Source organism: Scyliorhinus torazame, chromosome 14 (genome assembly GCF_047496885.1).
Source record: "Scyliorhinus torazame isolate Kashiwa2021f chromosome 14, sScyTor2.1, whole genome shotgun sequence".
NCBI classification, from domain to species: domain Eukaryota; kingdom Metazoa; phylum Chordata; class Chondrichthyes; order Carcharhiniformes; family Scyliorhinidae; genus Scyliorhinus; species Scyliorhinus torazame.
Genome location: NC_092720.1, coordinates 174116475 through 174140257, shown reverse-complemented (window position 1 = coordinate 174140257; position 23783 = coordinate 174116475). Strand labels below are relative to the sequence as shown.

At 43.6% G+C, this 23783-nt stretch overlaps 9 non-coding genes across 9 annotated transcripts; all 9 read left to right on the top strand.

Annotated features, from left to right (window-relative positions):
- Nucleotides 1–69: 69 nt before the first annotated feature.
- On the top strand, nt 70–143 carry trnan-guu (transfer RNA asparagine (anticodon GUU)). Its single transcript has one exon. It is a non-coding gene; the product is annotated as a tRNA-Asn (tRNA).
- A 1915-nt stretch (nt 144–2058) lies between these two features.
- Nucleotides 2059–2132, top strand: trnan-guu (transfer RNA asparagine (anticodon GUU)). Its single transcript has one exon. It is a non-coding gene; the product is annotated as a tRNA-Asn (tRNA).
- A 1879-nt stretch (nt 2133–4011) lies between these two features.
- trnan-guu (transfer RNA asparagine (anticodon GUU)) lies at nt 4012–4085 on the top strand. Its single transcript has one exon. It is a non-coding gene; the product is annotated as a tRNA-Asn (tRNA).
- A 1915-nt stretch (nt 4086–6000) lies between these two features.
- On the top strand, nt 6001–6074 carry trnan-guu (transfer RNA asparagine (anticodon GUU)). The gene has a single exon. It is a non-coding gene; the product is annotated as a tRNA-Asn (tRNA).
- A 1879-nt stretch (nt 6075–7953) lies between these two features.
- Nucleotides 7954–8027, top strand: trnan-guu (transfer RNA asparagine (anticodon GUU)). Its single transcript has one exon. It is a non-coding gene; the product is annotated as a tRNA-Asn (tRNA).
- Nucleotides 8028–9942: 1915 nt separating this feature from the next.
- trnan-guu (transfer RNA asparagine (anticodon GUU)) lies at nt 9943–10016 on the top strand. Its single transcript has one exon. It is a non-coding gene; the product is annotated as a tRNA-Asn (tRNA).
- Nucleotides 10017–11895: 1879 nt separating this feature from the next.
- Nucleotides 11896–11969, top strand: trnan-guu (transfer RNA asparagine (anticodon GUU)). The gene has a single exon. It is a non-coding gene; the product is annotated as a tRNA-Asn (tRNA).
- Nucleotides 11970–13884: 1915 nt separating this feature from the next.
- trnan-guu (transfer RNA asparagine (anticodon GUU)) lies at nt 13885–13958 on the top strand. The gene has a single exon. It is a non-coding gene; the product is annotated as a tRNA-Asn (tRNA).
- Nucleotides 13959–19799: 5841 nt separating this feature from the next.
- Nucleotides 19800–19873, top strand: trnan-guu (transfer RNA asparagine (anticodon GUU)). Its single transcript has one exon. It is a non-coding gene; the product is annotated as a tRNA-Asn (tRNA).
- Nucleotides 19874–23783: the final 3910 nt, after the last annotated feature.

Genomic DNA, 23783 nt, shown 5'->3' with positions numbered 1-23783 from the left:
GACGTGGCCAGGATGAGATTGTTTCCATCATAATTTGGCATGTTTATTCGAGTGACGTGAGCAGTTGACGTCTCTGTGGCGCAATCGGTTAGCGCGTTCGGCTGTTAACCGAAAGGTTGGTGGTTCAATCCCACCCAGAGACGAAATGATATCCATCCCGAGGATGAAAAAATTTGTATACTTCGTCCCTCAGTGGGATCGAATCACCGCCTTGGTGCTTTTTATATTTCATGCCACGTTGATTTGATTTATTTTCGCCGGTTCCAATATTAAACACGCCAAATGCTGTCTTTATGATTTCAAACAGTCAGTTCGCATCCAAAGGTTTAATCAATATGAATTTGAACCACCATGTAGAGACATTCACCTAACAGCAACAGTGGAACTAAAGGGGCCTATATTTTTCTCTTTAGATCAAAGAGTGTGAGACGGCGAATGAGAGGCTCTCCAACGCGCAACTGGTATTTGGGCGGAGAAAGCCAATCGTGGAAATAGAGAGAGAGTTTGTTTGCACTTGCAATATTCAAGAATGAGAGGAAAGGAATGCTGGGAGAAATCGTTTCAAAAAATCAGCAAGAGACAAAGAGTGCAAGTTCCTCCGTAGAATACTCGTAATCCCGCAAATTGATCACGGCCAATCCAGCGAAACTGTTAATCCATGGACAATCTGGCTCATTTTAGCATGGCCAATACACCGAACGTTCACATCTTTGCACTGCGGGAGGGACCTCGAGCAGGTAGAGAAAACCGATGCAGACACCGGGAGAACGTCCAAATACCGTAAGTTTGGGATGAATATCGGAATTGTTATGTATTATATATTATAGCCATTGCATTGTTATTTTTATGAGCCCGGTTAATTATCCTTGTTGCAGGAACATTATTATGGAACCAAAGTTAAGACATCCAAACTTGTGTATCTACTAAAGTTGTTTTTAGGGAGTCAGAAAATGTGCGTCATGATAGATTCCAAACAGTTGATGACCAAGTACATCGACAGTTACAGACATGCTTCGCCGGTGACGTGTGGCGCCGTGATCGTCTCGTGGTTAGTGCTCTGCGTTGTGGCCGCATCAATTTCGATTCAGAGTCAGGGCAGCGATAATTTGATGAGTTTTTCGCAAATGAACTGATGAGGAATTCTCTGAGGAAAGGACTCTTTAAAACGGGCTCACATCTGAGTGCATGCTTCTGCTCCTGTTTGATGCTCCAGAATTCAAACGCTTGTGAATACGAGAATCTCTTCAGCTCCCACTTTTTTATTTTACCTATTATCAGCAAGCATACTCCTCAGGTTCTTGTCTGGTTGGAAGTGAAAACAGTCTCTCTCAATTTGCTGCATCAGCTACTTTGGCCATTCACCCAAAATGTTAAAGTGTCTCATGTAAAAACCACGGAACCTTCTGTATACGCGGAGAATATTCTTGGTCTGGATGGTCCCTCCATCTCCATGAATTTCCTGACATCTGTCATGATGCAATGAAGAGGAGCGGGCAGGATTTTGGGAGATAATGCCAGTTGGCAATGGAGAAAATGGAAAAGAAGCGACACTCGAAAATCAAGCACTAGTTTTGTGAATGTTGGGAAACACTTCGAGAAAGAGACACCGGGGAGAACGAAGGGCGCTGCCCGACTGCTCATCGACAGTGACGTCACATTTCCTTTGATTGGAATGATTCGAGAATTCAACTGATATTTAGAAACTAAGAAAACTGTCCTTACTGCACATTAGAAAATACAGTTTAATTATAGTTTCATTGCGAATATCTGGAAGCACAAAATACAACAATGGCTCGAATGTAGAAGGTTGGAGGGCGTTATTGGCAGGGCTACGGATAATGGCGTAGTCTTTGTTCTGTGACACATAATCACCCTGGCTTGAAACACAGACTCCGTTCTCTCTCCACAGATGCTGTCAGACCTGCTGAGATTGCCCAGCATTTTGTGTTTTTGTTCCAGATTGGTGCATCAACAAGAATGAGCTGTTACGATGTGGACAAGATGAGACTGTGTCCATCTTAAATTGGCTTGTTTATTGGAGCTAACAGAGCATTTGTCGTCTCTGTGGCGCAATCGTTTCGCGCGTTCGGCTGTTAACCGAAAGGTTGGTGGTTCGATCCCACCCAGAGACGGAGTGTTATCCCACCCCGGGTAAAGCGTATTTTACTTTGTCCCTCTGTAGGGTCGATTTTATATTTCATGCCACGTTGATTTGATTTCTTTTCTCCGGTTCCAATATTAAACACGCCAAATGCTGTCTTTCTGATTTTAAACAGTCAGTTCGCATCCAAATGGTTAATCAATATGAATTTGAATTTCCATAGAGAGACATTCACCCAATAGCAACAGTGGGATGAAAGGATCTTAGATTTTCCTCTTTGGATCAAAGAGGGCGAGACGGCGAATGAGAGATGCTCCAAAGTTCAACTGGTATGCGGGCGGAGATGTTGAGTCGTAGAAATAGAGAGAAAGTTGGTTTGCCCTGACAATATTCAGGAATGAGAGGAAAGTGAGACAGGATGAAATGGTTATTTTAAAATCAGCAGGGGTCTTCGTGATCAAGCTCCTCCGTGGAATGCCAGTCACCTGGCACGTTGATCTTGGCCAATCCAGCAAAACTGGTATTCTATGGACAATCTGGCACACTTTAGCATGGCCAATCAACCGAACCTTCACATCTTTGGACTATGGGAGGGACGTCGAGCAGGCGGAGAAAACCGATGCAGAGACGGGAGAACGTCCAAATGCCATATATTTGGGATGAATGTCGAAATTGTTATGTATTATCTATTATAGCGGTTCTTTTTATCAGCGTGGGTTAAAATATATATCTCCTTGTTGCAGGAACATTACTCTGGAACCAATGTTGAGGTATCCAAACTGTGTATCTACGAAACTTGTAATGAGAGAGTCATAAAGTGTTGGCCATGATAGATTCCAAACAGTTGGTGATCAAGTACATCGGCAGTCACTGTGCACTTCGGCGGGAACGTGTGGCGTCGTGATCGTATAGTGGTTAGTACTTTGCGCTGTGGCTGCATCAACCTCGCTTCGACTCCGAGTCACGACAGCGGTAAGTTAATGCGTATCTCGAAAATTAACGGGTGCGGAATTCTCTGTGTAAGACCTCTTTAAAGCGGGTCACAACTGAGTGCACGTTTCTGCTCCTGTTAAAGGCCCCTGAATTCAAACTGTTGTGAATACGAGAATCTCCTCAGATCACGGTTTTATATTTTCATCTATCATACTCCTCCGGGTCTTTTATTTTTGCAAGTGAAAACAGTCTCTCTCAATTTGTTACATCAGCTTCTTCGGCTATTCTCCCAAAACTTTCAAGTGTCTCAACCAAATACCCACTGAACCTTCTTTATACGCGGAGAATAATCTTGGTCTCGATAGTCCCTCCATGGAAATGAATTTCCTGACATCTGGTCATGAAGCAGTGAGGAGGAGTGGGCAGAATTCTGAGAAATAGAGCCACTTGGCAGTGGAGAAAAGTAAACGAAGCAACACACGAAAATCAAGCACTTTGTGAATGTTGGGAAAGACTTCGAGAAAGAGACTCCGGGGAGAACGAAGGGCGCTGCCCGACTGATCGTCGACAGTCAAGACACATTTCCTTTGGTTAGAATGAGAAATCAACTGATATTTAGAAACTAAGAAAACTGTCCTAACTGCACATCAGAAAATACAGTTTTATTATAGTTTCACTGCGAATATCTGGAAGCAGAAAATACAAAAATGGCTCGAATGTAAAATGGTGGAGGAGCGTTATTGACAGGGCTACGGATAATGGTGTAGTCTTTGTTCTGTAAAACAAAGTCACCCTGTCCTGAACCACAGACTCCGTTCTGACTTCTCAGATGCTGTAAGATCTGCCGAGATTGCCCAACCTTTGTGTTTTTGTTCCAGATTTGTGCATGGACAATAATTTGCTCTGAGGACGTGGCCAGGATGAGATTGTTTCCATCATAATTTGGCATGTTTATTCGAGTGACGTGAGCAGTTGACGTCTCTGTGGCGCAATCGGTTAGCGCGTTCGGCTGTTAACCGAAAGGTTGGTGGTTCAATCCCACCCAGAGACGAAATGATATCCATCCCGAGGATGAAAAAATTTGTATACTTCGTCCCTCAGTGGGATCGAATCACCGCCTTGGTGCTTTTTATATTTCATGCCACGTTGATTTGATTTATTTTCGCCGGTTCCAATATTAAACACGCCAAATGCTGTCTTTATGATTTCAAACAGTCAGTTCGCATCCAAAGGTTTAATCAATATGAATTTGAACCACCATGTAGAGACATTCACCTAACAGCAACAGTGGAACTAAAGGGGCCTATATTTTTCTCTTTAGATCAAAGAGTGTGAGACGGCGAATGAGAGGCTCTCCAACGCGCAACTGGTATTTGGGCGGAGAAAGCCAATCGTGGAAATAGAGAGAGAGTTTGTTTGCACTTGCAATATTCAAGAATGAGAGGAAAGGAATGCTGGGAGAAATCGTTTCAAAAAATCAGCAAGAGACAAAGAGTGCAAGTTCCTCCGTAGAATACTCGTAATCCCGCAAATTGATCACGGCCAATCCAGCGAAACTGTTAATCCATGGACAATCTGGCTCATTTTAGCATGGCCAATACACCGAACGTTCACATCTTTGCACTGCGGGAGGGACCTCGAGCAGGTAGAGAAAACCGATGCAGACACCGGGAGAACGTCCAAATACCGTAAGTTTGGGATGAATATCGGAATTGTTATGTATTATATATTATAGCCATTGCATTGTTATTTTTATGAGCCCGGTTAATTATCCTTGTTGCAGGAACATTATTATAGAACCAAAGTTAAGACATCCAAACTTGTGTATCTACTAAAGTTGTTTTTAGGGAGTCAGAAAATGTGCGTCATGATAGATTCCAAACAGTTGATGACCAAGTACATCGACAGTTACAGACATGCTTCGCCGGTGACGTGTGGCGCCGTGATCGTCTCGTGGTTAGTGCTCTGCGTTGTGGCCGCATCAATTTCGATTCAGAGTCAGGGCAGCGATAATTTGATGAGTTTTTCGCAAATGAACTGATGAGGAATTCTCTGAGGAAAGGACTCTTTAAAACGGGCTCACATCTGAGTGCATGCTTCTGCTCCTGTTTGATGCTCCAGAATTCAAACGCTTGTGAATACGAGAATCTCTTCAGCTCCCACTTTTTTATTTTACCTATTATCAGCAAGCATACTCCTCAGGTTCTTGTCTGGTTGGAAGTGAAAACAGTCTCTCTCAATTTGCTGCATCAGCTACTTTGGCCATTCACCCAAAATGTTAAAGTGTCTCATGTAAAAACCACGGAACCTTCTGTATACGCGGAGAATATTCTTGGTCTGGATGGTCCCTCCATCTCCATGAATTTCCTGACATCTGTCATGATGCAATGAAGAGGAGCGGGCAGGATTTTGGGAGATAATGCCAGTTGGCAATGGAGAAAATGGAAAAGAAGCGACACTCGAAAATCAAGCACTAGTTTTGTGAATGTTGGGAAACACTTCGAGAAAGAGACACCGGGGAGAACGAAGGGCGCTGCCCGACTGCTCATCGACAGTGACGTCACATTTCCTTTGATTGGAATGATTGGAGAATTCAACTGATATTTAGAAACTAAGAAAACTGTCCTTACTGCACATTAGAAAATACAGTTTAATTATAGTTTCATTGCGAATATCTGGAAGCAGAAAATACAACAATGGCTCGAATGTAGAAGGTTGGAGGGCGTTATTGGCAGGGCTACGGATAATGGCGTAGTCTTTGTTCTGTGACACATAATCACCCTGGCTTGAAACACAGACTCCGTTCTCTCTCCACAGATGCTGTCAGACCTGCTGAGATTGCCCAGCATTTTGTGTTTTTGTTCCAGATTGGTGCATCAACAAGAATGAGCTGTTACGATGTGGACAAGATGAGACTGTGTCCATCTTAAATTGGCTTGTTTATTGGAGCTAACAGAGCATTTGTCGTCTCTGTGGCGCAATCGTTTCGCGCGTTCGGCTGTTAACCGAAAGGTTGGTGGTTCGATCCCACCCAGAGACGGAGTGTTATCCCACCCCGGGTAAAGCGTATTTTACTTTGTCCCTCTGTAGGGTCGATTTTATATTTCATGCCACGTTGATTTGATTTCTTTTCTCCGGTTCCAATATTAAACACGCCAAATGCTGTCTTTCTGATTTTAAACAGTCAGTTCGCATCCAAATGGTTAATCAATATGAATTTGAATTTCCATAGAGAGACATTCACCCAATAGCAACAGTGGGATGAAAGGATCTTAGATTTTCCTCTTTGGATCAAAGAGGGCGAGACGGCGAATGAGAGATGCTCCAAAGTTCAACTGGTATGCGGGCGGAGATGTTGAGTCGTGGAAATAGAGAGAAAGTTGGTTTGCCCTGACAATATTCAGGAATGAGAGGAAAGTGAGACAGGATGAAATGGTTATTTTAAAATCAGCAGGGGTCTTCGTGATCAAGCTCCTCCGTAGAATGCCAGTCACCTGGCACGTTGATCTTGGCCAATCCAGCAAAACTGGTATTCTATGGACAATCTGGCACACTTTAGCATGGCCAATCATCCGAACCTTCACATCTTTGGACTATGGGAGGGACGTCGAGCAGGCGGAGAAAACCGATGCAGAGACGGGAGAACGTCCAAATGCCATATATTTGGGATGAATGTCGAAATTGTTATGTGTTATCTATTATAGCGGTTCTTTTTATCAGCGTGGGTTAAAATATATATCTCCTTGTTGCAGGAACATTACTCTGGAACCAATGTTGAGGTATCCAAACTGTGTATCTACGAAACTTGTAATGAGAGAGTCATAAAGTGTTGGCCATGATAGATTCCAAACAGTTGGTGATCAAGTACATCGGCAGTCACTGTGCACTTCGGCGGGAACGTGTGGCGTCGTGATCGTATAGTGGTTAGTACTTTGCGCTGTGGCTGCATCAACCTCGCTTCGACTCCGAGTCACGACAGCGGTAAGTTAATGTGTATCTCGAAAATTAACGGGTGCGGAATTCTCTGTGTAAGACTTCTTTAAAGCGGGTCACAACTGAGTGCACGTTTCTGCTCTTGTTAAAGGCCCCTGAATTCAAACTGTTGTGAATACGAGAATCTCCTCAGATCACTGTTTTATATTTTCATCTATCATACTCCTCCGGGTCTTTTATTTTTGCAAGTGAAAACAGTCTCTCTCAATTTGTTACATCAGCTTCTTCGGCTATTCTCCCAAAACTTTCAAGTGTCTCAACCAAATACCCACTGAACCTTCTTTATACGCGGAGAATAATCTTGGTCTCGATAGTCCCTCCATGGAAATGAATTTCCTGACATCTGGTCATGAAGCAGTGAGGAGGAGTGGGCAGAATTCTGAGAAATAGAGTCACTTGGCAGTGGAGAAAAGGAAACGAAGCAACACACGAAAATCAAGCACTTTGTGAATGTTGGGAAAGACTTCGAGAAAGAGACTCCGGGGAGAACGAAGGGCGCTGCCCGACTGATCGTCGACAGTCAAGACACATTTCCTTTGGTTAGAATGAGAAATCAACTGATATTTAGAAACTAAGAAAACTGTCCTAACTGCACATCAGAAAATACAGTTTTATTATAGTTTCACTGCGAATATCTGGAAGCAGAAAATACAAAAATGGCTCGAATGTAAAAGGCTGGAGGCGCGTTATTGACAGGGCTACGGATAATGGTGTAGTCATTGTTCTGTAAAACAAAGTCACCCTGTCCTGAACCACAGACTCCGTTCTGACTTCTCAGATGCTGTAAGACCTGCCGAGATTGCCCAACCTTTGTGTTTTTGTTCCAGATTTGTGCATGGACAATAATTTGCTCTGAGGACGTGGCCAGGATGAGATTGTTTCCATCATAATTTGGCATGTTTATTCGAGTGACGTGAGCAGTTGACGTCTCTGTGGCGCAATCGGTTAGCGCGTTCGGCTGTTAACCGAAAGGTTGGTGGTTCAATCCCACCCAGAGACGAAATGATATCCATCCCTAGGATGAAAAAATTTGTATACTTCGTCCCTCAGTGGGATCGAATCACCGCCTTGGTGCTTTTTATATTTCATGCCACGTTGATTTGATTTATTTTCGCCGGTTCCAATATTAAACACGCCAAATGCTGTCTTTATGATTTCAAACAGTCAGTTCGCATCCAAAGGTTTAATCAATATGAATTTGAACCACCATGGAGAGACATTCACCTAACAGCAACAGTGGAACTAAAGGGGCCTAGATTTTTCTCTTTAGATCAAAGAGTGTGAGACGGCGAATGAGAGGCTCTCCAACGCGCAACTGGTATTTGGGCGGAGAAAGCCAATCGTGGAAATAGAGAGAGAGTTTCTTTGCACTTGCAATATTCAAGAATGAGAGGAAAGGAATGCTGGGAGAAATCGTTTCAAAAAATCAGCAAGAGACAAAGAGTGCAAGTTCCTCCGTAGAATACTCGTAATCCCGCAAATTGATCACGGCCAATCCAGCGAAACTGTTAATCCATGGACAATCTGGCTCATTTTAGCATGGCCAATACACCGAACGTTCACATCTTTGCACTGCGGGAGGGACCTCGAGCAGGTAGAGAAAACCGATGCAGACACCGGGAGAACGTCCAAATACCGTAAGTTTGGGATGAATATCGGAATTGTTATGTATTATATATTATAGCCATTGCATTGTTATTTTTATGAGCCCGGTTAATTATCCTTGTTGCAGGAACATTATTATGGAACCAAAGTTAAGACATCCAAACTTGTGTATCTACTAAAGTTGTTTTTAGGGAGTCAGAAAATGTGCGTCATGATAGATTCCAAACAGTTGATGACCAAGTACATCGACAGTTACAGACATGCTTCGCCGGTGACGTGTGGCGCCGTGATCGTCTCGTGGTTAGTGCTCTGCGTTGTGGCCGCATCAATTTCGATTCAGAGTCAGGGCAGCGATAATTTGATGAGTTTTTCGCAAATGAACTGATGAGGAATTCTCTGAGGAAAGGACTCTTTAAAACGGGCTCACATCTGAGTGCATGCTTCTGCTCCTGTTTGATGCTCCAGAATTCAAACGCTTGTGAATACGAGAATCTCTTCAGCTCCCACTTTTTTATTTTACCTATTATCAGCAAGCATACTCCTCAGGTTCTTGTCTGGTTGGAAGTGAAAACAGTCTCTCTCAATTTGCTGCATCAGCTACTTTGGCCATTCACCCAAAATGTTAAAGTGTCTCATGTAAAAACCACGGAACCTTCTGTATACGCGGAGAATATTCTTGGTCTGGATGGTCCCTCCATCTCCATGAATTTCCTGACATCTGTCATGATGCAATGAAGAGGAGCGGGCAGGATTTTGGGAGATAATGCCAGTTGGCAATGGAGAAAATGGAAAAGAAGCGACACTCGAAAATGAAGCACTAGTTTTGTGAATGTTGGGAAACACTTCGAGAAAGAGACACCGGGGAGAACGAAGGGCGCTGCCCGACTGCTCATCGACAGTGACGTCACATTTCCTTTGATTGGAATGATTCGAGAATTCAACTGATATTTAGAAACTAAGAAAACTGTCCTTACTGCACATTAGAAAATACAGTTTAATTATAGTTTCATTGCGAATATCTGGAAGCAGAAAATACAACAATGGCTCGAATGTAGAAGGTTGGAGGGCGTTATTGGCAGGGCTACGGATAATGGCGTAGTCTTTGTTCTGTGACACATAATCACCCTGGCTTGAAACACAGACTCCGTTCTCTCTCCACAGATGCTGTCAGACCTGCTGAGATTGCCCAGCATTTTGTGTTTTTGTTCCAGATTGGTGCATCAACAAGAATGAGCTGTTACGATGTGGACAAGATGAGACTGTGTCCATCTTAAATTGACTTGTTTATTGGAGCTAACAGAGCATTTGTCGTCTCTGTGGCGCAATCGTTTCGCGCGTTCGGCTGTTAACCGAAAGGTTGGTGGTTCGATCCCACCCAGAGACGGAGTGTTATCCCACCCCGGGTGAAGCGTATTTTACTTTGTCCCTCTGTAGGGTCGATTTTATATTTCATGCCACGTTGATTTGATTTCTTTTCTCCGGTTCCAATATTAAACACGCCAAATGCTGTCTTTCTGATTTTAAACAGTCAGTTCGCATCCAAATGGTTAATCAATATGAATTTGAATTTCCATAGAGAGACATTCACCCAATAGCAACAGTGGGATGAAAGGATCTTAGATTTTCCTCTTTGGATCAAAGAGGGCGAGACGGCGAATGAGAGATGCTCCAAAGTTCAACTGGTATGCGGGCGGAGATGTTGAGTCGTGGAAATAGAGAGAAAGTTGGTTTGCCCTGACAATATTCAGGAATGAGAGGAAAGTGAGACAGGATGAAATGGTTATTTTAAAATCAGCAGGGGTCTTCGTGATCAAGCTCCTCCGTAGAATGCCAGTCACCTGGCACGTTGATCTTGGCCAATCCAGCAAAACTGGTATTCTATGGACAATCTGGCACACTTTAGCATGGCCAATCATCCGAACCTTCACATCTTTGGACTATGGGAGGGACGTCGAGCAGGCGGAGAAAACCGATGCAGAGACGGGAGAACGTCCAAATGCCATATATTTGGGATGAATGTCGAAATTGTTATGTGTTATCTATTATAGCGGTTCTTTTTATCAGCGTGGGTTAAAATATATATCTCCTTGTTGCAGGAACATTACTCTGGAACCAATGTTGAGGTATCCAAACTGTGTATCTACGAAACTTGTAATGAGAGAGTCATAAAGTGTTGGCCATGATAGATTCCAAACAGTTGGTGATCAAGTACATCGGCAGTCACTGTGCACTTCGGCGGGAACGTGTGGCGTCGTGATCGTATAGTGGTTAGTACTTTGCGCTGTGGCTGCATCAACCTCGCTTCGACTCCGAGTCACGACAGCGGTAAGTTAATGTGTATCTCGAAAATTAACGGGTGCGGAATTCTCTGTGTAAGACTTCTTTAAAGCGGGTCACAACTGAGTGCACGTTTCTGCTCTTGTTAAAGGCCCCTGAATTCAAACTGTTGTGAATACGAGAATCTCCTCAGATCACTGTTTTATATTTTCATCTATCATACTCCTCCGGGTCTTTTATTTTTGCAAGTGAAAACAGTCTCTCTCAATTTGTTACATCAGCTTCTTCGGCTATTCTCCCAAAACTTTCAAGTGTCTCAACCAAATACCCACTGAACCTTCTTTATACGCGGAGAATAATCTTGGTCTCGATAGTCCCTCCATGGAAATGAATTTCCTGACATCTGGTCATGAAGCAGTGAGGAGGAGTGGGCAGAATTCTGAGAAATAGAGTCACTTGGCAGTGGAGAAAAGGAAACGAAGCAACACACGAAAATCAAGCACTTTGTGAATGTTGGGAAAGACTTCGAGAAAGAGACTCCGGGGAGAACGAAGGGCGCTGCCCGACTGATCGTCGACAGTCAAGACACATTTCCTTTGGTTAGAATGAGAAATCAACTGATATTTAGAAACTAAGAAAACTGTCCTAACTGCACATCAGAAAATACAGTTTTATTATAGTTTCACTGCGAATATCTGGAAGCAGAAAATACAAAAATGGCTCGAATGTAAAAGGCTGGAGGCGCGTTATTGACAGGGCTACGGATAATGGTGTAGTCATTGTTCTGTAAAACAAAGTCACCCTGTCCTGAACCACAGACTCCGTTCTGACTTCTCAGATGCTGTAAGACCTGCCGAGATTGCCCAACCTTTGTGTTTTTGTTCCAGATTTGTGCATGGACAATAATTTGCTCTGAGGACGTGGCCAGGATGAGATTGTTTCCATCATAATTTGGCATGTTTATTCGAGTGACGTGAGCAGTTGACGTCTCTGTGGCGCAATCGGTTAGCGCGTTCGGCTGTTAACCGAAAGGTTGGTGGTTCAATCCCACCCAGAGACGAAATGATATCCATCCCTAGGATGAAAAAATTTGTATACTTCGTCCCTCAGTGGGATCGAATCACCGCCTTGGTGCTTTTTATATTTCATGCCACGTTGATTTGATTTATTTTCGCCGGTTCCAATATTAAACACGCCAAATGCTGTCTTTATGATTTCAAACAGTCAGTTCGCATCCAAAGGTTTAATCAATATGAATTTGAACCACCATGGAGAGACATTCACCTAACAGCAACAGTGGAACTAAAGGGGCCTAGATTTTTCTCTTTAGATCAAAGAGTGTGAGACGGCGAATGAGAGGCTCTCCAACGCGCAACTGGTATTTGGGCGGAGAAAGCCAATCGTGGAAATAGAGAGAGAGTTTCTTTGCACTTGCAATATTCAAGAATGAGAGGAAAGGAATGCTGGGAGAAATCGTTTCAAAAAATCAGCAAGAGACAAAGAGTGCAAGTTCCTCCGTAGAATACTCGTAATCCCGCAAATTGATCACGGCCAATCCAGCGAAACTGTTAATCCATGGACAATCTGGCTCATTTTAGCATGGCCAATACACCGAACGTTCACATCTTTGCACTGCGGGAGGGACCTCGAGCAGGTAGAGAAAACCGATGCAGACACCGGGAGAACGTCCAAATACCGTAAGTTTGGGATGAATATCGGAATTGTTATGTATTATATATTATAGCCATTGCATTGTTATTTTTATGAGCCCGGTTAATTATCCTTGTTGCAGGAACATTATTATGGAACCAAAGTTAAGACATCCAAACTTGTGTATCTACTAAAGTTGTTTTTAGGGAGTCAGAAAATGTGCGTCATGATAGATTCCAAACAGTTGATGACCAAGTACATCGACAGTTACAGACATGCTTCGCCGGTGACGTGTGGCGCCGTGATCGTCTCGTGGTTAGTGCTCTGCGTTGTGGCCGCATCAATTTCGATTCAGAGTCAGGGCAGCGATAATTTGATGAGTTTTTCGCAAATGAACTGATGAGGAATTCTCTGAGGAAAGGACTCTTTAAAACGGGCTCACATCTGAGTGCATGCTTCTGCTCCTGTTTGATGCTCCAGAATTCAAACGCTTGTGAATACGAGAATCTCTTCAGCTCCCACTTTTTTATTTTACCTATTATCAGCAAGCATACTCCTCAGGTTCTTGTCTGGTTGGAAGTGAAAACAGTCTCTCTCAATTTGCTGCATCAGCTACTTTGGCCATTCACCCAAAATGTTAAAGTGTCTCATGTAAAAACCACGGAACCTTCTGTATACGCGGAGAATATTCTTGGTCTGGATGGTCCCTCCATCTCCATGAATTTCCTGACATCTGTCATGATGCAATGAAGAGGAGCGGGCAGGATTTTGGGAGATAATGCCAGTTGGCAATGGAGAAAATGGAAAAGAAGCGACACTCGAAAATGAAGCACTAGTTTTGTGAATGTTGGGAAACACTTCGAGAAAGAGACACCGGGGAGAACGAAGGGCGCTGCCCGACTGCTCATCGACAGTGACGTCACATTTCCTTTGATTGGAATGATTCGAGAATTCAACTGATATTTAGAAACTAAGAAAACTGTCCTTACTGCACATTAGAAAATACAGTTTAATTATAGTTTCATTGCGAATATCTGGAAGCACAAAATACAACAATGGCTCGAATGTAGAAGGTTGGAGGGCGTTATTGGCAGGGCTACGGATAATGGCGTAGTCTTTGTTCTGTGACACATAATCACCCTGGCTTGAAACACAGACTCCGTTCTCTCTCCACAGATGCTGTCAGACCTGCTGAGATTGCCCAGCATTTTGTGTTTTTGTTCCAGATTGGTGCATCAACAAGAATGAGCTGTTACGATGTGGACAAGATGAGACTGTGTCCATCTTAAATTGACTTGTTTATTGGAGCTAACAGAGCATTTGTCGTCTCTGTGGCGCAATCGTTTCGCGCGTTCGGCTGTTAACCGAAAGGTTGGTGGTTCGATCCCACCCAGAGACGGAGTGTTATCCCACCCCGGGTGAAGCGTATTTTACTTTGTCCCTCTGTAGGGTCGATTTTATATTTCATGCCACGTTGATTTGATTTCTTTTCTCCGGTTCCAATATTAAACACGCCAAATGCTGTCTTTCTGATTTTAAACAGTCAGTTCGCATCCAAATGGTTAATCAATATGAATTTGAATTTCCATAGAGAGACATTCACCCAATAGCAACAGTGGGATGAAAGGATCTTAGATTTTCCTCTTTGGATCAAAGAGGGCGAGACGGCGAATGAGAGACGCTCCAAAGTTCAACTGGTATGGGGGCGGAGATGTTGAGTCGTAGAAATAGAGAGAAAGTTCGTTTGCACTGACAATATTCAGGAATGAGAGGAAAGGGATACAGGATGAAATGGTTTTTAAAAAATCAGCAGGGGTCTTCGTGATCAAGCTCCTCCGTACAATGCCAGTCACCTGGCACGTTGATCTTGGCCAATCCAGCGAAACTGCTAGTCTATGGACAATCTGGCACACTTTAGCATGGCCAATCCACCGAACCTTCACATCTTTGGACTATGGGAGGGACCTCGAGCAGGCGGAGAAAATCGATGCAGAGACGGGAGAAAGTCCAAATGCCATATATTTGGGCTGAATGTCGAAATTGTTATGTGTTATCTATTATAGCGGTTCTTTTTATCAGCGTGGGTTAAAATGTATATACCCTTGTTGCAGGAACATTGCTCTGGAACCAATGTTGAGGTATCCAAACTGTGTATCTACGAAACTTGTAATGAGAGAGTCATAAAGTGTTGGCCATGATAGATTCCAAACAGTTGATGATCAAGTACATCGGCAGTCACTGGGCATCTCGGCGGGAACGTGTGGCATCGTGATCGTATAGTGGTTAGTACTTTGCGCTGTGGCTGCATCAACCTCGCTTCGACTCCGAGTCACGACAGCGGTAAGTTAATGTGTATCTCGAAAATTAACGGGTACGGAATTCTCTGTGTAAGGCCTCTTTAAAGCGGGTCACAACTGAGTGCATGTTTCTGCTCCTGTGAGAGGCACCTGAATTCAAACTGTTGTTAATACGAGAATCTCCTCAGATCACTGTTTTATATTTTAACTATTTTCATCCATCATACTCCTCCGGGTCTTTTATTTTTGCAAGTGAAAACAGTCTCTCTCAATTTGATACATCAGCTTCTTCGGCTATTCACCCTAAACTTTCAAGTGTCTCAACCAAATACCCTCTGAACCTTCTTTATACGCGGAGAATAATCTTGGTCTCGATAGTCCCTCCATGGAAATGAATTTCCTGACATCTGGTCATGAAGCAGTGAGGAGTGGGCAGAATTTTGAGAAATAGAGCCACTTGGCAGTGGAGAAAAGGATACGAAGCAACACACGAAAATCAAGCACTAGGTTTGTGAATGTTGGGAAACACTTCGAGAAAGAGACTCCGGGGAGAACGAAGGGCTCTTCCCGACTGACCGTCGACAGTCAAGACACATTTCCTTTGGTTAGAATGAGAAATCAACTGATATTTAGAAACTAAGAAAACTGTCCTAACTGCACATCAGAAAATACAGTTTTATTATAGTTACACTGCGAATATCTGGAAGCAGAAAATACAAAAATGGCTCGAATGTAAAATGGTGGAGGAGCGTTATTGACAGGGCTACGGATAATGGTGTAGTCTTTGTTCTGTAACACAAAGTCACCCTGTCTTGAACCACAGACTCCGTTCTGACTTCTCAGATGCTGTAAGACCTGCCGAGATTGCCCAACTTTTTGTGTTTTTGTTCCAGATTTGTGCATGGACAATAATTTGCTCTTATGTCGTGTCCAGGATGAGATTGTTTCCATCATAATTTGGCATGTTTATTCGAGTGACGTGACAGTTGTCGTCTCAGTGGCGCAATCGTTTACCGCGTTCGGCTGTTAACCGAAAAGTTGGTGGTTCAATCCCACCCAGAGACGAAATGATATCCCTCCCGAGGATGAAAAGTTTTGTATACTTCGTCCCTCTGTGGGATCGAATCACCGCCTTGGTGCTTTTTATATTTCATGCCACGTTGATTTGATTTATTTTCTCCGGTTCCAATATTAAATACGCCAAATGCTGTCTTTATGATTTCAAACAGTCAGTTCGCATCCAAAGGTTTCATCAATATGTATTTGAACCACCATGGAGAGACATTCACCTAACAGCAACAGTGGAACGAAAGGGGCCTAGATTTTTCTCTTTAGATCAAAGAGTGTGAGACGGTGAATGAGAGGCGCTCCAACGCGCAACTGGTATTTGGGCGGAGAAAGTCAATCGTGGAAATAGAGAGAGAATTAGTTTGCACTTGCAATATTCAAGAATGAGAGGAAAGGAATGCTGGGAGAAATCGTTTCAAAAAATCAGCAAGAGACAAAGAGACCAAGTTCCTCCGTAGAATACCCGTAATCCCGCAAATTGATCACGGCCAATCCAGCGAAACTGTTAATCCATGGACAATCTGGCTCATTTTAGCATGGCCAATACACCGAACGTTCACATCTTTGCACTGCGGGAGGGACCTCGAGCAGGTAGAGAAAACCGATGCAGACACCGGGAGAACGTCCAAATACCATAAGTTTGGGATGAATATCGGAATTGTTATGTATTATATATTATAGCCATTGCATTGTTATTTTTATGAGCGCGGTTAATTATCTTTGTTGCAGGAACATTATTATGGAACCAAAGTTAAGGCATCCAAACTTGTGTATCTACTAAAGTTGTTTTTAGGGAGTCATAAACTGTGCGTCATGATAGATTCCAAACAGTTGAAGACCAAGTACATCGACAGTTACAGACATGCTTCGCTGGTGACGTGTGGCGCCGTGATCGTCTCGTGGTTAGTGCTCTGCGTTGTGGCCGCAGCAATTTCGATTCAGAGTCACGGGAGCGATAATTTGATGAGTTTTTCGCAAATGAACTGATGAGGAATTCTCTGAGGAAAGGACTCTTTAAAACGGGCTCACATCTGAGTGCATGCTTCTGCTCCTGTTTGATGCTCCAGAATTCAAACGCTTGTGAATACGAGAATCTCTTCAGCTCCCAGTTTTTTATTTTAACTATTATCAGCAAGCATACTCCTCAGGTTCTTGTCTGGTTGGAAGTGAAAACAGTCTCTCTCAATTTGCTGCATCAGCTTCTTTGGCCATTCACCCAAAATGTTCAAGTGTCTCAAGTAAAGACCCACGGAACCTTCTGTCTCCGCGGAGAATATTCTTGGTCTGGATGGTCCCTCCATCTCCATGAATTTCCTGACACCTGTCATGATGCAATGAGGAGGAGCGGGCAGGATTTTGGGAGATAATGCCAGTTGGCAATGGAGAAAATGGAAAAGAAGCGACACACGAAAATCAAGCACTAGTTTTGTGAATGTTGGGAAACACTTCGAGAAAGAGACACCGGGGAGAACTAAGGGCGCTGCCCGACTGCTCATCGACAGTGACGTCACATTTCCTTTGGATAGAATGTTTCGAGAAATCAACTGATATTTAGAAGCTAATAAAACTGTCCTTACTGCACAATAGAAAATACAGTTTAATTATAGTTTCATTGCGAATATCTGGAAGCAGAAAATACAACAATGGCTCGAATGTAGAAGGCTGGAGGGCGTTATTGACAGGGCTACGGATAATGGCGTAGTCTTTGTTCTGTGACACATAATCACCCTGGATTGAAATACAGACTCTCTCCAGAGATGCTGTCAGACCTGCTGAGATTGCCCAGCATTTTGTGTTTTTGTTCCAGATTGGTGCATCAACAAGAAGGAACTGTTACGATGTGGACAAGATGAGACTGTGTCCATCTTAAATTGGCTTGTTTATTGGAGCTAAAAGAGCATTTGTTGTCTCTATAGCGCGTTCGGCCATTAACCGAAAGTTTTGTGGTTCGATCCCATCCAGAGACGAAGTGTTATCCCACCCCGGGTGAAGCGTATTTTACTTTGTCCCTCTGTGGGATCGAATCACCGCCTTGGTGCTTTTTATATTTCATGCCACGTTGATTTGATTTATTTTCTCTGGTTCCAATATTAAACACGCCAAATGCTGTCTTTCTGATTTTAAACAGTCAGTTCGCATCCAAAGGGTTAATGAATATGAATTTGAATTACCATGGAGAGACATTCACCCAATAGCAACAGTGGGATGAAAGGATCTTAGATTCTTCTCTTTGGATCAAAGAGGGCGAGACGGCGAATGAGAGACGCTCCAAAGTTCAACTGGTATGCGGGCGGAGATGTTGAGTCGTAGAAATAGAGAGAAAGTTGGTTTGCACTGACAATATTCAGGAATGAGAGGAAAGGGATACAGGATGAAATGGTTTTTAAAAAATCAGCAGGGGTCTTCGTGATCAAGCTCCTCCGTACAATGCCAGTCACCTGGCACGTTGATCTTGGCCAATCCAGCGAAACTGCTATTCTATGGACAATCTGGTACACTTTAGCATGGCCAGTCCACCGAACCTTCACATCTTTGGACTATGGGAGGGACCTTGAGCCGGCGGAGAAAACCGATGCAGAGACGGGAGAACGTCCAAATGCCATATATTTGGGATGAATGTCGAAATTGTTATGTATTATCTATTATAGCGGTTCTTTTTTTCAGCGTCGGTTAAAATGTATATATCCTTGTTGCAGGAACATTACTCTGAAACCAATGTTGAGGTATCCAAACTGTGTATCTACGAAACTTGTAATGAGAGAGTCATAAAGTGTTGGCCACGATAGATTCCAAACAGCTGATGATCAAGTACATCGGCAGTCACTGTGCACCTCGGCGGCAACGTGTGGCGTCGTGATCGTGTAGTGGTTAGTACTTTGCGCTGTGGCTGCAGCAACCTTCTTCGACTCCGAGTCACGACAGCGGTAAGTTAATGTGTATCTCGGAAATGAACGGGTGCGGAATTCTCTGTGTAAGGCCTCTTTAAAGCGGGTCACAACTGAGTGCATGTTTCTGCTCCTGTTAGAGGCTCCTGAATTCAAACTGTTGTGAATACGAGAATCTCCTCAGATCACGGTTTTATATTTTAACTATTATCATCTATCCTACTCCTCCGGGTCTTTTATTTTTGCAAGTGAAAACAGTCTCTCTCAATTTGTTACATCAGCTTCTTCGGCTATTCACCCAAAACTTTCAAGTGTCTCAACCAAATACCCACTGAACCTTCTATATACGCGGAGAATAATCTTGGTCTCGATAGTCCCTCCATGGAAATGAATTTCCTGACATCTGGTCATGAAGCAGTGAGGAGGAGTGGGCAGAATTCTGAGAAATAGAGCCACTTGGCAGTGGAGAAAATGAAACGAAGCAACACACGAAAATCAAGCACTAGTTTTGTGAATATTGGGAAACACTTCGAGAAAGAGACTTCGAGGAGAACGAAGTGCGCTGCCCGACTGATCGTCGACAGTCAAGACACATTTCCTTTGGTTAGAATGAGAAATCAACTGATATTTAGAAACTAAGAAAACTGTCCTAACTGCACATCAGAAAATACAGTTTTATTATAGTTTCACTGCGAATATCTGGAAGCAGAAATACAAAAATGGCTCGAATGTAAAAGGCTGGAGGCGCGTTATTGGCAGGGCTACGGATAATGGTGTAGTCTTTGTTCTGTAACACAAAGTCACCCTGTCTTGAACCACAGACTCCGTTCTGACTTCTCAGATGCTGTAAGACCTGCCGAGATTGCCCAACCTTTTGTGTTTTTGTTCCAGATTTGTGCATGGACAATAATTTGCTCTTATGACGTGGCCAGGATGAGATTGTTTCCATCATAATTTGGCATGTTTATTCTAGCGACGTGAGTTATTGTCGTCTCTGTGGCGCAATCGGTTATCGCGTTCGGCTGTTAACCGAAAGATTGGTGGTTCAATCCCACCCGGAGACGAAATGATATTGCTCCCGAGGATGAAATATTTTGTATACTTCGTCCCTCAGTCGGATCGAATCACCGCCTTGGTGCTATTTATATTTCATGCCACATTGATTTGATTACTTTCCTCCGGTTCCAATATTAAACAGGCCAAATGCTGACATTATGATTTTAAACAGTCATTTCACATCCGAAGAGCTAATCAATATTACTTTGAACTACCAGAGGGAGACATTTATCCCAATAGCAACAGTGAAACGATAGGGGCCTCGATTTTTCTCTTTGGTTCAAAGAGGGTGAGACGGCGAATGTGAGGCGTTCCATCGTGTAACTGGTATCTGGGCGAAATAGTTCAATCGTGGAAATAGAGAGAGAGTTTATTCGCACTGACAATATTCAGGAATGAAAGGAAAAGGACAGAGGGTGAAACGGTTTCAAAAAAATCAGCAGGGGACGACGTGACGAAGTTCCTCCGTAGAATGCCGTAACCCGGCATGTTGATCAGGACCAATCCAGCGAAACTGCTAATGTATGGACAATCTGGCACACTTTACCATGGCTAATCACCGAACCTTCACATCTTTGGATGTGGTAGGGACCAGGAACAGGCGGAGAAACTCGTTACAGACACCGGGAGAACGTCCAGATACCATATGTTTGGGATAAATATCGAAATTGTTATGTATTGTGTATTACCAGAATGTTGCCTGGTATGGAGGGCATTAGCTATGAGGAGCGGTTGAATAAACTCGGTTTGTTCTCACTGGAACAAAGGAGGTTGAGGGGAGACCTGATAGAGGTATACAAAATTATGAGGGGCATAGACAGAGTGGATAGTCAGAGGCTTTTCCCCAGGGTAGAGGGGTCAATTACTAGGGGGCACAGGGTTAAGGTGAGAGGGGCAAGGTTTAGAGGAGATGTACGATGCAAGTTTTTTACGCAGAGGGTAGTGGGTGCCTGGAACTCGCTACCGGAGGAGGTAGTGGAAGCAGCGACGATAGGGACATTTAAGGGGCATCTTGACAAATATATGAATAGGATGGGAATAGAAGGATACGGACCCAGGAAGTGTAGAAGATTGTAGTTTAGTCGGGCAGCATGGTCGGCACGGGCTTGGAGGGCCGAAGGGCCTGTTCCTGTGCTGTACATTTCTTTGTTCTTTGTTCTTTGTTGTGTATTATAGCGGTTGCATTGTTATTTTTATGAGCCTGGGTTAAAGTGTATATACACATCTTGTTGCAGGAACATTATTATGGAACCAAGGTTAAGGCGCCCAAACTGCGTATGTACTAAAGTTGCAATTGGAGAGTCATAAAATGTGGGCCATGATAGATTCCACACAGTTGATGATGAAGTACATCGACAGCTACAGGTTGCCTCGGCGGTAACGTGTGGCGCCGTGCTCGGATAGTGGTTTGCACTCTGCGTTGTGGCCACAGCAACCTCGGGTCGGATCCAAACCACCGCAGAAATAAGTTGATTTGTTTTTCCCAAATGAACGGATGCGGAATTCTCTGTCAAAGGCCTCTTTGAAGCGGGTTCACAACTGCGTGCATTTTCTGCTTCTGTTGGTGCTCTTGAATTCAAACTGTTGTGAATACGGGAATCTCCTCAGCTCCCGGCTTTACATTTTAACTAGTCTCATCAATCATAATCGTCTGGTTCTTTTCTTTTTGGAAGTGAAACAGTCTTTCTCAATTTGCATCTTCTTCGGCCATTCACTCAAAATTTTCAAGTTTCTCAACCAAACACCCACTCAACCTTCTGTGTACGCGGAGAATAATCTTGATCTTGATAGTCTCTCCATATAAATGCACTTCCTGATATCTGGCCCTGAAGCAACTGGGAGGAGTGGGCAGAATTTTGGGAAATATAGCCACTTGGCAGTGGAGAAAACGGAAACGAAGCGACACACGAAAATCAAGCACTATATTGTGAATGTTGGGAAACACTTCAAGAAACAGAATCCGGTGACAACGAAGGGCGTTGATGTGTTTTTCCCAAATGAACGGATGAAGAATTATCTGTGCAAAGGACTCTTCAAAACTGGTTCACATCTGAGTGCATGCTTCTGCTCCTGTTTGATGAATATGGGAATCTCCACATCGCCCGGTTTTATATTTTAACGATCATCATCTAACATGTTAAATGTGTGCAGGAAGGTTTCCTGACACAGTATGTAGATAGGCCAACGAGAGGCGATATTGGATTTGGTACTGGAAAATGAACCAGAACATGTGTTAGATTTGGAGGTAGGTGAGCACTTTGGCGATAGTGACCACAATTCGATAGCGATGGAAGCGATAGGTAAATACCGCAGGGCAAGAGTTATAGCTGGGGAAAAGACAATTATGATGCGATGAGACAAGATTTAGGATGTATAGGATGGGGCGGGAAACTGCAGGGGATGGGCACAATTGAAACGTGGAGCTTGTTCAAGGAACAGCTACTGCGTATCCTTGATAAGTATGTACCTGACAGGCAGGGAGGAAGTGGCCGAGCGAGGTAACCGTGGTTTACTGAAGTTGTTGAATCACTTGTCAAGAGGAAGAAGGAGGCTTACGTAAAGATGAGGCGTGAAGATTCAGTTAGGGCGCTCGAGAGTTACAAGTCAGCGAGGAAGGGCCTTAAGGGAGAGATAAGAAGAGCCAGGAGGGGACATGATAAGTCTTTGGCAGGTAGGATCAAGGATAACACTAAAGTTTTCTATCGCTATGTCAGGAAGAAAAGAATGACTAGGATAAGAGTAGGGCCAGTCAAGGACAGTAGTGGGGAGTTGTGCGTGGAGTCTGAGGAGATAGGGAGGTGCAAAGTGAATATTTTCCGTCAGTATTCACGCACGAAAAAGACAATGTTTTCGAGGAGAATATCGAGATACAGGCTTCTATACAAGAAGGGCTTGAGGTTCATCAGGAGGTGGTGTTAACAATTCTTGAAAGTTTGAAAATAGATAAGTCACCTGGGCCGTATGGGATTTATCCTAGGATTCTCTGGGAAGCTAGAAAGGAGATTGCTGAGCCGTTGGCTTTGATCTTTATGTCATCATTGTCTACAGGAATAGTGCCAGAAGGTTGGAGGATAGAAAATGGTGTCCCCTTGTTCAAGAAGGGGAGTAGAGACAACCACGGTAACTATAGACCAGTGAGTCTTACTTCTGTTGTGGGCAAAGTCTTGGATAGGTTTATAAGAGATAGGATGTATAATCATCTGGAAAGGAAAAATGTCATTAGAGATAGTCAACACGGTTTTGTGAAGGGTAGGTCTGCCTCACAAACCTCATTGAGTTCTTTACGAAGGTCACCAAGCACTTGGACGAGGGTAAAGCAGTTGATGAGGTGTATATGGATTTCAGTAAAGCGTTTGAGAAGGTTCCCGACGGTAGGCTATTACAGAAAATACGGAGGCATGGGATTCAGGGCGATTTAGCAGTTTGGATCAGGAATTGGCTAGCTGGAAGAAGACAAAGGGTGGTGGTTGATGGGAAATGTTCAGCCTGGAGTTCACTTACTAGTGGTGTACCACAAGGATCTGTTCTGGGGCCACGCCTGTTTGTCATATTTATTAATGACCAGGAGGCGGGCGTAGAAGAATGGGCAATTAAATTTGCAGATGACACTCCAGTCGGTGGGGTTGTGGACAGTGCGGAACATTGTCACAAGTTACAGAGGGACATAGGTAAGCAGAAGAGCTGGGCTGACAGGTGGCAAATGGAGTTTAATGCAGAAAAGTGTGAGGTGATTCATTTTGGAAGGAATAACAGAAAGACAGTGTACTGGGCTAATGGTAAGATCCTTGCTAGTGTGGATGAGCAGAGAGATCTCGTGTCCATGTACATAGATCCCTGAAATCACCCACCTTGGTGCTTTTTATTCCTTGTTCACACCCCAAGAGTTAATCAATATTAATTTGAACTACGATAGACAGA